The sequence below is a fragment of the Macaca fascicularis genome, chromosome 3, assembly GCF_037993035.2.
Source record: "Macaca fascicularis isolate 582-1 chromosome 3, T2T-MFA8v1.1".
Classification (NCBI taxonomy): Eukaryota; Metazoa; Chordata; class Mammalia; order Primates; family Cercopithecidae; genus Macaca; species Macaca fascicularis.
In genome coordinates this window covers 109,330,403-109,345,552 of record NC_088377.1, presented here as the reverse complement: position 1 = coordinate 109,345,552, position 15,150 = coordinate 109,330,403, and the positions used below count along the sequence as shown (strand labels likewise).

The 15,150-nt window shown below is 36.9% G+C and overlaps 1 long non-coding RNA gene across 1 annotated transcript in view; it reads left to right on the top strand.

The window, feature by feature from the left end:
- Positions 1 to 13,255, top strand: part of LOC107129167 (uncharacterized) — a 35,573-nt gene extending 22,318 nt beyond the window's left edge. The window contains exon 2 of the long non-coding RNA XR_010585250.1: positions 12,503 to 13,255. This is a non-coding gene — a long non-coding RNA (uncharacterized lncRNA). The remainder of the gene's footprint in view (positions 1 to 12,502) is intronic.
- Positions 13,256 to 15,150: the final 1,895 nt, after the last annotated feature.

Sequence of the window (15,150 nt, the reverse complement as noted above, 5' to 3'; positions counted from 1 at the left end):
GGGCCAAAAGGGATTCTCCAGACCTTGATACTACATAACAACAGACTCATAGTAGTACTTCTTCGATGAAATGAGACAAATCTTAAGAGCACTGGAGGCTGAAAAGGTGACTCTCTGTGGACCATTTTACTTTTCTCTTCACTGGAGTCAGTGAAGCAAGTTCATGAGACTCAGAGGCAAGGACACCAAACCAGGAGTTTTAGCTCCTATCCATGGTACTGGTAAGTCATTAAAGAGCTGCAGCTTCACAAGAGACAGCAAGGGCAAGGCTAGGGCCATAAGATTTCATAAGTCTTGAAAGCAGGGAAAAGGCAGCTTGCCCTTGCTTTTACTGGAAACAGCAAGATTCAAAGTCAGGAATTCCAAACTGTCAGAGGAAGGAGTGGGTCATGGTTTTGTGGGGCCTGAAACTTATACAACTTTCAGAATACAAAATAAGGTATAGTGTAAGGCCCTCCAAGAAATCTGTGTTAAAGAAAGGTCCTGAATCTTATGATATGATCTATAACAGATCTTTATCCCTTGCTGTGTAAAGCAAAACATACATCACTCTTTTTTTCTATTGACACCTTGATATAGCATCACTGTTGAGTAGTAGTAATAATAATAGTTTATTGAACTCTTATTATATGCTGAGCTCTACGTTAGAACCTTCCTGCATTAGTTTGCTAGGACTGTTGTAAACCAATGCCACAAATTGGGTGGCTTAAAACAACCAAAATTTATTTTCTGAGCTCTGGAGGCTTAAAGACCAAAATGAGCGCATCAACAGGGCCAATTTCCCTCCAAAATTTCTAGGGGAGGATGCTTCTTTGCCTCTTTGGTTTTCTGGTAGCCCCTGGCATTCCTTGGCTTGTGGCACCATCATTTCAATCTTTGCCTCCATCTTCACATGATGTTCGTCCCTGTGTGTGTTTTCTTTTATTATAAGGACACCAGTCATTTTGGATTAGGGCCTACTCTAATTCAGAATGATCTCATCTTATTTTGATTACATCTGCAAAGATCCTATTTTCCCAAATCAGGTCACATTCACAGGGTCTAGGAGTTAGGACCTCAACATACATTTTGGGAAAAGGGGACCACAATTCAACCTATTGCACTTACAGATGACTCCTTTAGTCTTCACACTAATCCTGAGAGGAAGTTGCTATTATTACTCCTTTTTACAGTTGAAGAAACTGAGAGAAATGCCTGAGGTCACTAAGTTAGATGTATTAGTGCTGAGATTCCATAATTCCAACCTAAGCCTGATGCCTCCTCTGCCCACACATTTAATTCTGATAGAAGTGAATTAATCAATTTCTATCTGTCTGAAAAAAGACCGTATTTATAGCTAGAGTTTTCTTTAATGGGAATCAAGACAAGGAATTCACCCATTTCTTAATTCTTTGAGATGTTCGTGAATGACTTTAAGGACATCATTCCTTAAAACTTGTTTGGCAGTGATATTTAAAGATGCTATTCTAGAGTGTTTGGGGACATACTCAGGTCATTCTAAGAATCTTTTTAATCTCCTATTTAAAGCTACCAAAAATTTTCCTGGCTTAGATTTCTTATATGCAAAGACTTTTAAAAAACTGTATAATTGGAATCAGAACAACACAGCTAGAATTTTAAAAAATGCCTAATGGCCATGAGTTGGTACCATGCATTTTGGGAGTAGAGGAGTAATTGCTTTATTTATTATAGAAATATTTCTCATGATTTATCTATGTTATAAAAAAACAGAGATGGTTTGATGAGTTCAGAATTAAAATGGCTCACAGCCAGAAATTGTTGAGATCTTTGGAGGATTACACACCTTTATATGCTGGGCAATAAAGGAATTCCTTGCAAGAGAAATGTCAAGTATATAATGAAAGGGAAAATTTAGTTCTTGACCAAACCACAAGTTACTTAACACCCTGTAGACTTTAGTTTCTTTCTTTCTTTCTTTCTTTCTTTTTTTTTTTTAAATTATACTTTAAGTTCTAGGGTACATGTGCACAATGTGCAGGTTTGTTACAGAGGTATATATATGCTATCTTGGGTTGCTGCACCCATCAACTCATCATTTACATTAGGCATTTCTCCTAATGCTATTCCTCCCCCTGCTCCCCACCCACCCCAACAGGCCCTGGTGTGTGATGTTCCCTGCCCTGTGTCCAAGTGATCTCATTGTTCAATTCTCACCTATGAGTGAGAACATGCAGTGTTTGGTTTTCTGTCCTTGTGATAGTTTGCTGAGAATGATGGTTTCCAGCTTCATCCGTGTCCCTACAAAGGACATGAACTCATCCTTTCTTATGGCTGCATAGTATTCCATGGTGCATATGAGCTACATTTTCTTAATCCATTCTATCATTGATGGACATTTGGGTTGGTTTCAAGTCTTTGCTATTGTGAATAGTGCCACAATAAACATATATGTGCATGTGTCTTTATAGTAGCATGATTTATAATCCTTTGGGTATGTACCCAGTAATGGGATTGCTGGGTCAAATGGTAATTCTAGTTCTAGATCCTTGAGGAATCACCACACTGTCTTCCACAATGGTTGAACTAATTTGTACTCCCCCCCGAACCCAAAGTGTAAAAGCGTTCTTGTTTCTACACATCCTCTCCAGCATCTGTTGTTTCTTAACTTTTTAGTGATTGCCATTCTAACTGGCATGAGATGATACCTCATTGTGGTTTTGATTTGCATTTCCCTGGTGACCAGTGACGGTAAGCATTTTTTCATGTGTCTGTTGGCCGCATAGAAGTCTTCTTTTGAGAAGTGTCTGTTCATATCCTTTGCCCACTTTTTGATTGGGTCATTTTTTTTTTCTTGTAAATTTGTTTGAGTTCTTTGTAGATTCTGGATATTAGCCATTTGTCGGAAGGGTAGATTTTTAAATTTTTCTCCCATTCTGTAGGTTGCCTGTTTGCCCTGATGGTAGTTTCTTTTGCTGGCCAGAGCTCTTTAGTTTAATTAGATCCCATTTGTCTATTTTGGCTTTTGTTGCCATTGCTTTTGGTGTTTTAGTCATGAAGTCTTTGCCTATGTCTATGTCGTGAATGGCATTGCCTAGGTTTTCTTCGAGGTTTTTTATGGTTTTAGCTCTAACATTTAAGTCTTTAATCCATCTTGAATTAATTTTTGTATAACATGTAAGGTCGGGATCCAGTTTCAGCTTTCTACGTATGGCTAACCAGTTTTCCCAGCACTATTTATTAAATAGGGAATCCTCTCCCCATTTCTTGTTTTTGTCAGGTTTGTCAAAGATCAGATGGTTGTAGATGTGTGGTATTATTTGAGGCCTCTGTTCTGTCCCATTGGTGTATATCTCTGTTTTGGTACCAGTACCATGCTGTTTTGGTTATTGTAGCCTTGTAGTATAGTTTGAAGTCAGGTAGCATGGTGCCTCCAGCTTTATTCTTTTGGCTTAGGATTGTCTTGGAAATGCAGGCTCTTTTTTGGTTCCATATGAACTTTAAGGCAGTTTTTTTTCCAATTCTGTGAAGAAAGCCATTCATAGCTTGATGGGGTTGGTATTGAATCTATAAATTACTTTGGGCAGTGTGGCCATTTTTACGATATTGATTCTTCCTATCCATGAGCATGGAATATTCTTCCATTTGTTTGTGTCCTCTTTTATTTTGTTGAGCAGTGGTTTGTAGTTCTCCTTAAAGAGATCCTTCACACCCCTTGTTAGTTGGATTCCTAGGTATTTTATTCTTTTTGAAGCAATTGTGAATGGGAGTTCACTCATGATTTGACTCTCTGTTTGTCTGTTAATGATGTATAGGAATGCTTGTGATTTTTGCACATTTATTTTGTATCCTGAGACTTTGCTGAAGTTGCTTATCAGCTTAAGGAGATTTTGGACTGAGACAATGGGGTTTTCTAAATATATAGTCATGTCATCTGCAAACAGGGACAATTTGACTTCCTCATTTCCTAATTGAATACCCTTTATTACTTTCTCTTGCCTGATTGCCCTGGCCAGAACTTCCAATACTATGTTGAATAGGAGTGGTGAGAGAGGGCATCCTTGTCTTGTGCCTGTTTTCAAAGGAAATGCTTCCAGTTTTTGCCCATTCAGTATGATATTGGCTGTGGGATTGTCATAAGTAGCTCTTATTATTTTGAGATACATTCCATCAATACCTGGTTTATTGAGAGTTTTTAGCGTGAAGCGGTGTTGAATTTTGTCAGAAGCCTTTTCTGCATCTATTGAGATAATCATGTGATTTTTGTTGTTGGTTCTGTTTATGTGATGGATTACGTTTATTGATTTTCATACGTTGAACCAGCCTTGCATTCCATGGATGAAGCCCACTTGATCTTGGTGGATAAGCTTTTTGATGTGCTACTAGATTCAGTTTGCTAGCATTTTATTGAGGATTTTTGCATTGATGTTTATCAGGGATATTGGTCTAAAATTCTCTTTTTTTGTTGTGTCTCTGTCAGACTTTGGTATCAGGATGATGTTGGCCTAATAAAATGAGTTAGAGAGGATTCCCTCTTTTTCTATTGATTGGAATAGTTTCAGAAGGACGGGTACCAGCTCCTCTTTGTACCTCTGGTAGAATTCAGCTGTGAATCCATCTGGTCCTGGACTTTTTTTGATCAGTAGGCTATTGATTATTGCCTCAATTTCAGAGCCTGTTATTGGTCTATTCAGAGATTCAACTTCCTCCTGGTTTAGTCTTGGGAGGGTGTATGTGTCCAGGAATTTATCCATTTCTTCTAGATTTTCCAGTTTATTTGCCCAGAGGTATATTTAGTAGTCTCTGAGGGTAGTTTGTATTTCTGTGGGATCGGTGGTGATATCCCCTTTATCATTTTTTTATTGCATCTATTTGATTCTTCTCTCTTTTCTTCTTTGTTAGTCTTGCTAGCAGTCTATCAATTTTGCTGATCTTTTCAAAAAACCAGCTCTAGATTCATTGATTTTTTTGAAGTGTTTTTCGTGTCTCTCTCTCTTTCAGTTCTTCTCTGATCTTAGTTATTTCTTGCCTTCTGCTAGCTTTTGAATGTATTTGCTCTTGCTTCTCTAGTTCTTTTAATTGTGATGTTAGGGTGTCAATTTTAGATTTTTCCTGCTTTCTCTTGTGGACATTTAGTGCTCTAAATTTCCCTCTACACACTGCTTTAAATGTATCCCAGAGATTCTGGTATGTTGTGTCTTTGTTCTCACTGATTTCAAAGAACATCTTTATTTCTGCCTTCATTTCATCATTTACCCAGTAGTTATTCAGGAGCAAGTTGTTCAGTTTCCATGTAGTTGTGTGGTTTTGAGTGAGTTTCTTAATCCTGAGTTCTAATTTGATTGCAATGTGGTCTGAGAGACAGATTTTTTGTGATTTCTGTTCTTTTACATTTACTGAGGAGTGCTTTACTTCCAATGATGTGGTCAATTTTAGAATAAGTGTGATGTGGTGCTGAGAAGAATGTATATTCTGTTGATTTGGGATGGAGAGTTCTGTAGATGTCTATTAGGTCTGCTTGTTGCAGAGTTGAGTTCAGGTCCTGGATATCCTCGTTAACCTTCTGTCTCGTTGATCTGTCCAATATTGACAGTAGGGTGTTAAAGTCTCCATTATTATCATGTGGCAGTCTAAGTCTCTTTGTAGGTTTCTAAGGACTTGCTTTACGAATCTGGGTGCTTCTGTATTGGGTGCATATATATTTAGGATAGTTAGCTCTTCTTGTTGAATTGATCCCTTTACCATTATGTAATGGCCTTCTTTGTCTCTTTTGGTCTTTGTTGGTTTAAAGTCTGTTTTATCAGAGACTAGGATAGCAACCCCTGCTGTTTTTTGTTTTCCATTTGCTTGGTAGATCTTCCTCCATGCCTTTATTTTGAGCCTATGTGCCTCTTTCACGTGAAATGGGTCTCCTGAATACAGCACATTGATGGGTCTTGACTGTATCCAATTTGCCAGTCTGTGTCTTTTAATTGGGGCATGTAGCCCATTTACATTTAAGGTTAATATTGTTATGTGTGAATTTGATCCCATCATTATGATGTTAGCTGGTTATTTTGCCTATTAATTGATGCAGTTTCTTCCTAGCATTGATGGTCTTTACAATTTGGCATGTTTCTGCAGTGGCTGGTACCAGTTGTTTCTTTCCATGTTTAGTGCTTCCTTCAGGAGCCCTTGTAAGGCAGACCTGGTGGTGACAAAATCTCTCAGCATTTGCTTGTCTGTAAAGGATTTTATTTCTCCGTCACTTAGGAAGCTTAGTTTGGCTGGATATGAAACTCTGGGTTGAAAATTCTTTTCTTTAAGAATGTTGAATGTTGGCCCCCACTCTCCTCTGGCTTGTAGGGTTTCTGCTGAGATATGTGCTCGCTGTTAGTCTGATGGGCTTCCCTTTGTGGATAACTCAACCTTTCTCTCTGGCTGCCTTTAACACTTTTTCCTTCATTTCTACCTTGGTGAATCTGACAATTATGTGTCTTGAGGTTGCTCTTCTCGAGGAGTATCTTTGTGGCGTTCTCTGTGTTTCCTGAATTTGAATGTTGGCCTGCCTTGTTATGTTGGGGATGTTCTCCTGGATAATATCCTGAAGAGTGTTTTCCAACTTGGTTCCATTCTTCCCATCACTTTCAGGTACACCAATCAAACGTAGATTTGGTCTTTTCACATAGTCCCATATTTCGTGGAGGTTCTGTTCATTTCTTTTTAATTTCTTTTCTCTAACCTTGTTTTCCTGCTTTATTTCATTAATTTGGTCAGACCTTAGTTTCTCATTTATAAAATATGGAAATGGGCAGGGTTCTTAAGGTATTTTTCTATGTCAAGTTATTACTCTAAAATTTTCCCACACAATGTTGGGATTTAAAAAATATTGACTACAATTAGCCATAAAAGCAAATAAAAAATTTAGAATAAACACCCACCATCATTCTATTTTGCAAATTATTTTTTCGTGATAGAAATTTTTGCTTAATAATATTATATTTTATGTCAATCCATGATGAATGGACATGTCGGGTTTCTACGGCTTTGTTTCCTTTCTCTTCCAAACATGTAGTATAGATCAGGGGTCCTCAACCCCCGGCACTGGCACCAGTCTGTGGTTAGGAACCGAGACACACAGCAGGAGATGAGTGGTGGCGAGTGAGCATTACCGCTTGAGCTCCATCTCCTGTCAGATCAGCAGTGGCATTAGATTCTCATAGGTGCACAAACTCTATTGTGAACTGCACATGTGAGGGATCTAGGTTGTGCACTCCTTATGAGAATCTAATTAATGCCTGATGACTTGAGGTGGAACAGTTTCATTCCCAATCATCCCTACTCCACCTGCATCTGTGGAAAAATTGTCCATGAAACGATTCCCTGGAGCCAGGAAAGTTGGGGGCCACTGGTATAGATTATCTGTTGCAGTATTTCAGATCTAGAAACTCTAATGCAATTGAAGTGGGTTCTCTGATCTACTGGTCCCACCCAGTACCTGGCCTGTGGGCTTTAACCATCACACTATCATGTCCTACCCTCTGAGGGAGGTGCTTGCTGGTGGTATTCTATGTAGTTAGTATAGAACTCAGCACAATGTCAGAGAAGGGTTGCAAATCCTTTGGTTCACAATGCATGAAGATGAAGGTGGAAAACTAGGAAAGCAGGTTCTCACCCCACAGTGGTGAGAACTTCTAATGAAGACACGCCCACTGGCAGGCACTGCATGGTACTGAGAGCACTCACCAATGCCACCACAGTGACAGAACTTAGTCCTGTGTAGACCTCCCAGGTAAGCTCTCCCAGGAAGGCCCTCTCAGTAGCCTCTTATCCTCCAAATCATATACTACCTTCTAGCTTCTCCCTATATCAGACTGTGGGAGGACAGAGGATCTGACCATTTAAAAACAGACAAACCAACAAAACAACATCTAAAACATTCCCAAGAGTCCATTATGGTACCTATTCTCATCTCCTTTATATAAGGAAATGAACCGATGTAAAACTCAATCTCTTAACCTCTGTAAACTGACATTAATAATTCAGCCTTTTATTGACTGTTTTTTTCTGCTGGCCAAGAAGCTGCCTAGGGCCCTAAAAGGCAATGAATTAAAATATAAAAGATATTGTTGCCCATTCATTTAATAAAGTCTATCCATTCATTCATTTTCCCAATCAATGAATATTTATTGAATGACCATTTTATGTGAGTCATAATTCTAAGCCCTGGGTATATGATGCAGAGGAGCAAATCTAAAAGAAATATCCCTTGCCTTCAGGGAGCTTACAGTCTCATTTGTTAAAAACAAGTCTAATTTGACAATGTGTAATGGAAAGTTAAATTATAATTAATATTTTCCAGCATTTATTTTTATTTGTAGTTTTAGCATTCATTAGATTTTAAAGGTATATCACATATTTGTCTTTCTGTCTATTTTATCTTTAATTTTGTATTTGTGACTGATGGGCATTTTTTAGATTGCCGGATCCTTGAGAACAGGAAGTTTTTTCTATCTTTTGTACAGGTCTTATTGCAACAAATGCATCTTAATCAGCACTTGTTAATGATTTTGTCATTAGAATTCACACAATTTTAACCTTGGAAGAGGCTTTAGAGATCATCTAATTTAATCTTTGAATTATATAGGTGAGACAATGGAGGCTCTTAAGGGGAATAAAGCTTTTTTTTAATAAAATACTAGAAAGACCTATAATTATTAACATTGTCGCCAGGTTCATGTAGTTAGTTTGGTCAAAACAGGCTAGAATCTAATTCTTCTGAATTATTTAATAAAATATTTCACTCAGTAACTATTTATGGAATAAAATGCAGTTTAAAGAGCTTTGATTTCAGACAAATGTCTCAAATTTAATGTTATATCCTTCCCGCACAATCTTTGCCAATTTCTTCATTTCTCTGAGCCTTAGTTTTGTCACAGGTGAACTGGGGATAAAAATAATACATTCCTTTGAGAATTATTTGAGGATTAAATAAGATAAGATATGTAAAATACTTGACATAAAATAAACTTAAAACCAACAGTCTCTCGTCATATGGATGGCCTGTTGGCACTATGGCTGCCAAATATGTATGGAAGTCAGGAAAAGGTGAACAGGGCCTGAGGTAAGCTCAGCATATTCTCCAGCTCTCTTCGAGACACAGCTGGAAATAGTACTTCCATCTTCAAACTCAGAAGACTCATCTGGTTCTTGCACAATTCACAGGGAGGAGGCAGAGTCTAACTTGATACTACAGGAACTGAAGTGGCTAATTTGAACATTAAAAATAAGTATTTAACTTTTTGTTGTTGCTGTTCTCCAATAGGGTGAGTTGAGTCCTGCTGATTACAGTATGATTATTCCTTAATCTTGCATTGGTGATTTATTCAAGTGCCTTCCACCGTATATGAAAGATCATATTCCTATCCTCCATCTGAGCAAAAAGTAAATGTAAGGAGCATTACTTAAAACTATGATGGCTGGGTGCGGTGACTCATGCCTGTAATCCCAGCACTTTGGAAGGCTGAGGCAGGCGGATCACGAGGTCAGGAGATTGAGGCATCCTGGCCAACACGGTGAAACCTTATATCTACTAAAAATACAAAAAATTAGCTGGGTGTGGTGCCACATGCCCTGTAGTCTCAGCTACTTGGAAGGCTGAGGCAGGAGAATAGCTTGAACCCAGGAGGTGGAGGTTGCAGTGAGCTGAGATCATGCCATTGCACTCCAGCCTGGGCAACAGAGCAAGACTCCTTCTCAAAAAACAAAAACAAAAACAAAACTATGACAAGATAACATTATCAATTTTTTCTTTTCACTGAAAGCTGTAATTATCTTATACCTTTAATCTCTGTAATTGTTTACTGTCTTTGAAATAAACAGTATTTGGGGAAGAGAAACATAGAAGCCTTTATGTTTAACAGCACCTGATTACCTAGGCCTTTTGGTAGTGGCGTTTTGGCTGTGAGGAATAGGAGAGAGAAGTAGCTACTTGCCAAATGAAATAATGATTTTTATTTCATCATCTTTTTCTATACTGGTCACCTAACCACAACAATAGCTATTTGTGAGAGGGATGATATTATAAAAATATAAATAAAATCATATATGCCTAAATAAATAAGGTATATTCATGCAATGGGATACAAAATGATTTGAGACCTACCTACCTATCTGAAATACTAAACAAACTATTAACTTGCATAAATTTCTAAATTAAAATGTTGTGTAAAAAATTTAAGTGAGATTATTATTAATATAAAGGTTTAAGTGCTACTATTCCTTAATGAATACACTTTAGGAAAAATATCTATTTTAAAAATATGGGTGGGAAAGGTGTTCAACTTCATGAAAGCAATTCCCATGGGGAATGAAGGAAATTATATTAAACAGAGGGACAAAGGAGGCTTCAATAGACTTTTTTTTGGCATTAAAAAATGCAACAAAAGTACTTTAACATGCAATTGAAAGTAGAACTTCCTGTGATAATGAAAATATTCTGTCTCTGTGTTGTCCATTCAGGTAGCACTAGGCCACAAATAGCTACTGAGCACTTCAAACATGGCTAGTGTGACTGAGAAACTGAATTTTAAATTGTATTTCATTTTAGTTAATTTGCATTTTAAATTAATTTAAATTTTAATGTGGCTAGTGGCTACCATATTGGACAGTCCAGCGTTAGACTACAGAGAACATTTTAAACCTTCCATTTGACTTCAGTTAGGGAAGATCCCATCACATTGTTCTTTCATTATGAATGTGACTATAAATATTTAAAGAAAACTAAACAATCTCTTGATAACATCCTTTAGTATGGCAAAGGGCAACTGAAAGTTATTGGGATATTGGGGGAGGGTGGAAAAAGAATTACATTTGTGAAGTGGAACGAGTAGAAAGGTCACTATCCAGTTCCATTGGGTGTCTATAGAAAAGAAAGAATCAGGTACTCATGGGGGGTACTTTGGATTTGGTAACAGATTTGATAACTGAAGACTTAATTTCCCCAGTGACTCAGCTGATACAGGAGGTTTTATCTTTTTCAGAAAATTAAGAGTAAATTGGCTGGCTCAATAGACTTACTGACTCCAGTTAGATAAGTATTTGCTGCGTTTATTAAGTTGTTTATGTAGTATAATAATACAAGTGATTTAATAAAGATAAGACTTCAGATAAATGTCAACACACTTCCCACTCTGCAGCTGGTCCATTTCAAGCAGTTAAAATAAATTAAAAGATAAAACACCACTCACAAAAAAATTGATCATTGTCCAAGGGAAACATTTAAAATTGAAAGAAATCTTTCACGTTCAGTACACAAAGGCATATGCATATGTGTAGGAAATGAACCTCTCTGTAATCCAGCGATTCTTTACCTAGAAGGAAAGGACAAGGAGTTATGTTTTGTAGGTGTTTGCTGTAATGAGATACAATTTAAAAGTACTTACGGTTTGTAGACAAGTATTAATGACCAGTGTTATTTATAGCACAAGTAATGGAGATCTTTGAATGAGACAAAATAATTACTATTAATTTTGTTATTTATCTGTCTTTATATACATCAAGACATAGCTAGTGAAAGCTTACTAAAAGCTGTAAAATGTAGATGCTGTTGCTGAAATTTAAATAGCATAAAGTGGATCTGAATTTTGCCCAACCTTCTCTGTTTACATCATTTTGGGAAAAGAAGTTTTGTTTTTACTTGTAGTTTCTCTAGAACATCATCTAAAATTTAAAAATATAGTAAAAAGTGTGATAATAGAGAAAGAAGATATATCTTCATGGTGGTTAAATCATCGTTTCCGTGGAGTTATCTTCCAGATTAGGGGCGATGAGGCTCCCTTCCTATGTTCTCACAAAGCACTCAGGGAAAATTTTTACCATTTCATTATGCCCCTCATATATTTTTTCCATCTAAGGAAAAAACTTCTATCACAGTTGTTAGCATATGGAACTTGCTTAAAAGAATATTTACAGCACTGTTCAGTTTAGAAGTGATAACCCATAGGGCCCATGGTGAGCTCTTGGTGAATTTGGAGTAACTGCACTTGCTTACAGGACACAAAGGCTGTTTCACATAATAGGAAATATTGTATGAGCACATAAAACATGATGCTAGTGATGCCAAGTTCTTGGTTTGATCAGAAAAACATTATTTACCATACATGGTTCTGGATTAGTCTTCTGTCGTTTTGAAAATTGTGTGGAATATTGGTAAGTGTTGTACAAGCTGTTTTTCAAATGCTTGACACACACTGACATTGGACATTTGTCATTTCAAGTGCCTGGGATGAGACGTCGACCTGTTCTATGAACTGAAAAGTTGGCCTTTGTAACTAGGTATGGTAGACTATTTAATGGGCACACATTTCTCCAATCATTGTATCCAGGGCCCTGTGCAATATGACTTTGCTGTTCCTTCCATCCAGAAGTGGAGTCTATTTCTTTAGACCTAGACGCTGGGCTAATCATGTGACTTGTTTGACAAAGAGCATGTGCCAGAAGTGATGTGTGAGTTCCGGAGGCTGGGACTTAACAGAATTTTCACTTTCTGCCTTTGCATTTGTAGAATGCTACCCTGAGACCTCCATGTGACGAAACTTGTGCTTACTGGAGGATGAAAAGCCATTAGGTGAACTGAGGCTTCCCAACTGACAACCAACACCAAGTATCAGACAAGTGAGTGAGACTACCTTGGACCCTGCAGCCTGTCTGATCCTCCAGCTGAGTGTAACCACATGAGTGAGCTCTGGCAAAGCCCAGAGAAGACTTTTTGTTTTAATCCACCAAATTTTGTAGTAGTTTGTTATGCAGCAAAGGGTGACTGAGACACTGAGGGTACAGCTTTTGTTCTGATTCTTAAGTGAGAGTTTTGTGATGGCCTATAGAAAAATAAAGAAAAAGGATGCGTTGTTAATTTCTAGATTCTTTTGGGTTTTGGAAGGATCTTAATTCCCTGATTTTGAGAGTGACATGTAACTTAGTAGGGAATGACAGATGTTTTCATTAGTACAGTGTTTAAATGTAAAAGGTAAATTACATGATTAATGTTCATGCATTATTACTAACTTGTCCATTCTGTTCATGCAAATGCATTTTGTACAGCATATTTTTCATGGTAGAAATTAAAATTATTTTCTTCAGGAGTTATGAGAATTAAATCAGTTGATGATTGACAAGAACAGTGGTTGAGATTTCCAGAGATTCTATATACGGGAATGACTCATCCAAATTTACCACATATTGTTCATTGTGTATATTTGTTAACCTCAGGAAAGTAAGTGTTTATGAAATGCTTGAAATAAATATATACCCACACATACTTATTATTTTACTGTAGTTGTTTTGGTTGTGGTGGTTGTTCAGATTGCTCTGGGTCTCTAAGCAAAATTTAAAGGTTTTTCTTTTTTTTTTTTTAAGTAAAAAAATTTAGAAAAGAAAAAGCTGGAGGAAAGAGGAGGAGAAGTAGTAGCAAAAATCACTCCTTAGTGCATGTTGCTACGGGACTGCAACCTAAAGAAAGGTTAAAAGTTGACTGGTGAACCTTAAGCAGTTTTAAAATATGCTCATATTAATCAATGCTTCTCCAAATATCATATCAGTACAAAATTTCAACAGCAAGAGTAAGCACCTTTTTACCAAGTTGTAGGCAACTGAAAATGCTTCTCAATAAAACATTTTCCAATCTCAGCTCAGAGAAATAATAATCTTATAAAAATATAGTGCTTAGAAGGTTGGAAGAAAGAGTAGAAGATTGCGAAACTAGGCACAAGAAGTCCACCAGCTGTTAGAAAGTTCAAAAAGTCAATAAATGAAGCTAAATACTAGTCTTCTAAAGTCATTTTTCAGGTAAGATAAACAGGGTCTTTTTCACCTTAAATTCTCATTTGACAGTATCCCAGCACATGTCTTGGCTATTAATACACTTGGGTAGCCTCAGGGAGACTTTCAAAAAGTGGTTCTTAAGACACTGATATTGTTGTCTCCAGACTCATGAGTCATTTGGACACAAGCATTGAATTTAAGAAGTAGTCACTTCCTCACCGTTGAGGAGCTGGTAGAAAACACATGATTATTGTATTGAAGATTCAATAAACATTCTTTCATTTTCAAAGTAGATTCTCACAACACTATTCTGAAACCTTTCATGACTGGGTCTTTGGTGAGAAACGAATAACATGTCTTAAATTTGTCCCTAGACCCATGGCTCTGACCATCTCTAAATACCCCTCCCCAAATAAAGACAGTGAGTTACAATAGGGAGCAGCCACAGATGCTTGTCATGAATTTCTTCCAGCTAATAGGAAATAGACGTTGTTAACTTTTTTTTTTCCACATAAAGTTTTCTGTGGCATTGGAGCTATTTTAATGGGAATTTGTTGCTAGGAGAATTCTAGGATCACTTTTTTAAAGATGGATGTCTGATGTTTGCATTTTTAAAAATGACTGAAATGTTCTTCAGTCTTGGTTTAGTTACAGAAGGTTAGTTTAGATTGAGGTAGACGGCATGTTTTTAAAACACGGAAACCTAATCCTGTGTGTCTGTGCGTGCGTGCGTGCGTGTGTGTGTGTGTGTGTATGAATACACAGAGTAAGCTTTAAAGAACTGGCTCCTCCATATTAAACATTAAGTTTGTTACAATGATATGCACTATGTATCAACTATATGTAAGGTACTATGCCAAAGGTAGCCAAGGGAGAATAGTCTTGACTCCTAAGAATCTTTTGATGCAGTGAATTTATGTTATATGTTCTTGTCTTCTACATTAAGTTATTTGGATCCTAACAATAATGCCCCTTATTTGGAGATACATATACTTTTGAATAGTCACTAACTATAGAAGCGACCTGGAAACATGGAAATGCTTATATCTGTAACCAGTTCATAGGCAGTTGATGCTTAGCTTCTTTTGGCACAAAAAAAGAAGTTAGTGTACAAATCAATATTTAATGAAGGAACAAAGAAAATACAATATCCTGTTAAAATAGTATGTAATTTCTGCATGTTGCTTATAAATGATTTTTCATTTATGGCAGTGTAAGTAAGAGGAGAGCTGTTTTTAAAAATCTTTTGAAACAAATAGGAGGAAACTATGTCAGATCTCTAATACTGCCATTAAGAAAAAAAAAACAACATTTTGGCACAGAACTCTGGCATTTTAATCAGTTTTTTATTTCCTATTGTAATGACTCCTGTTCTGTGTCAATGAGTTTTAT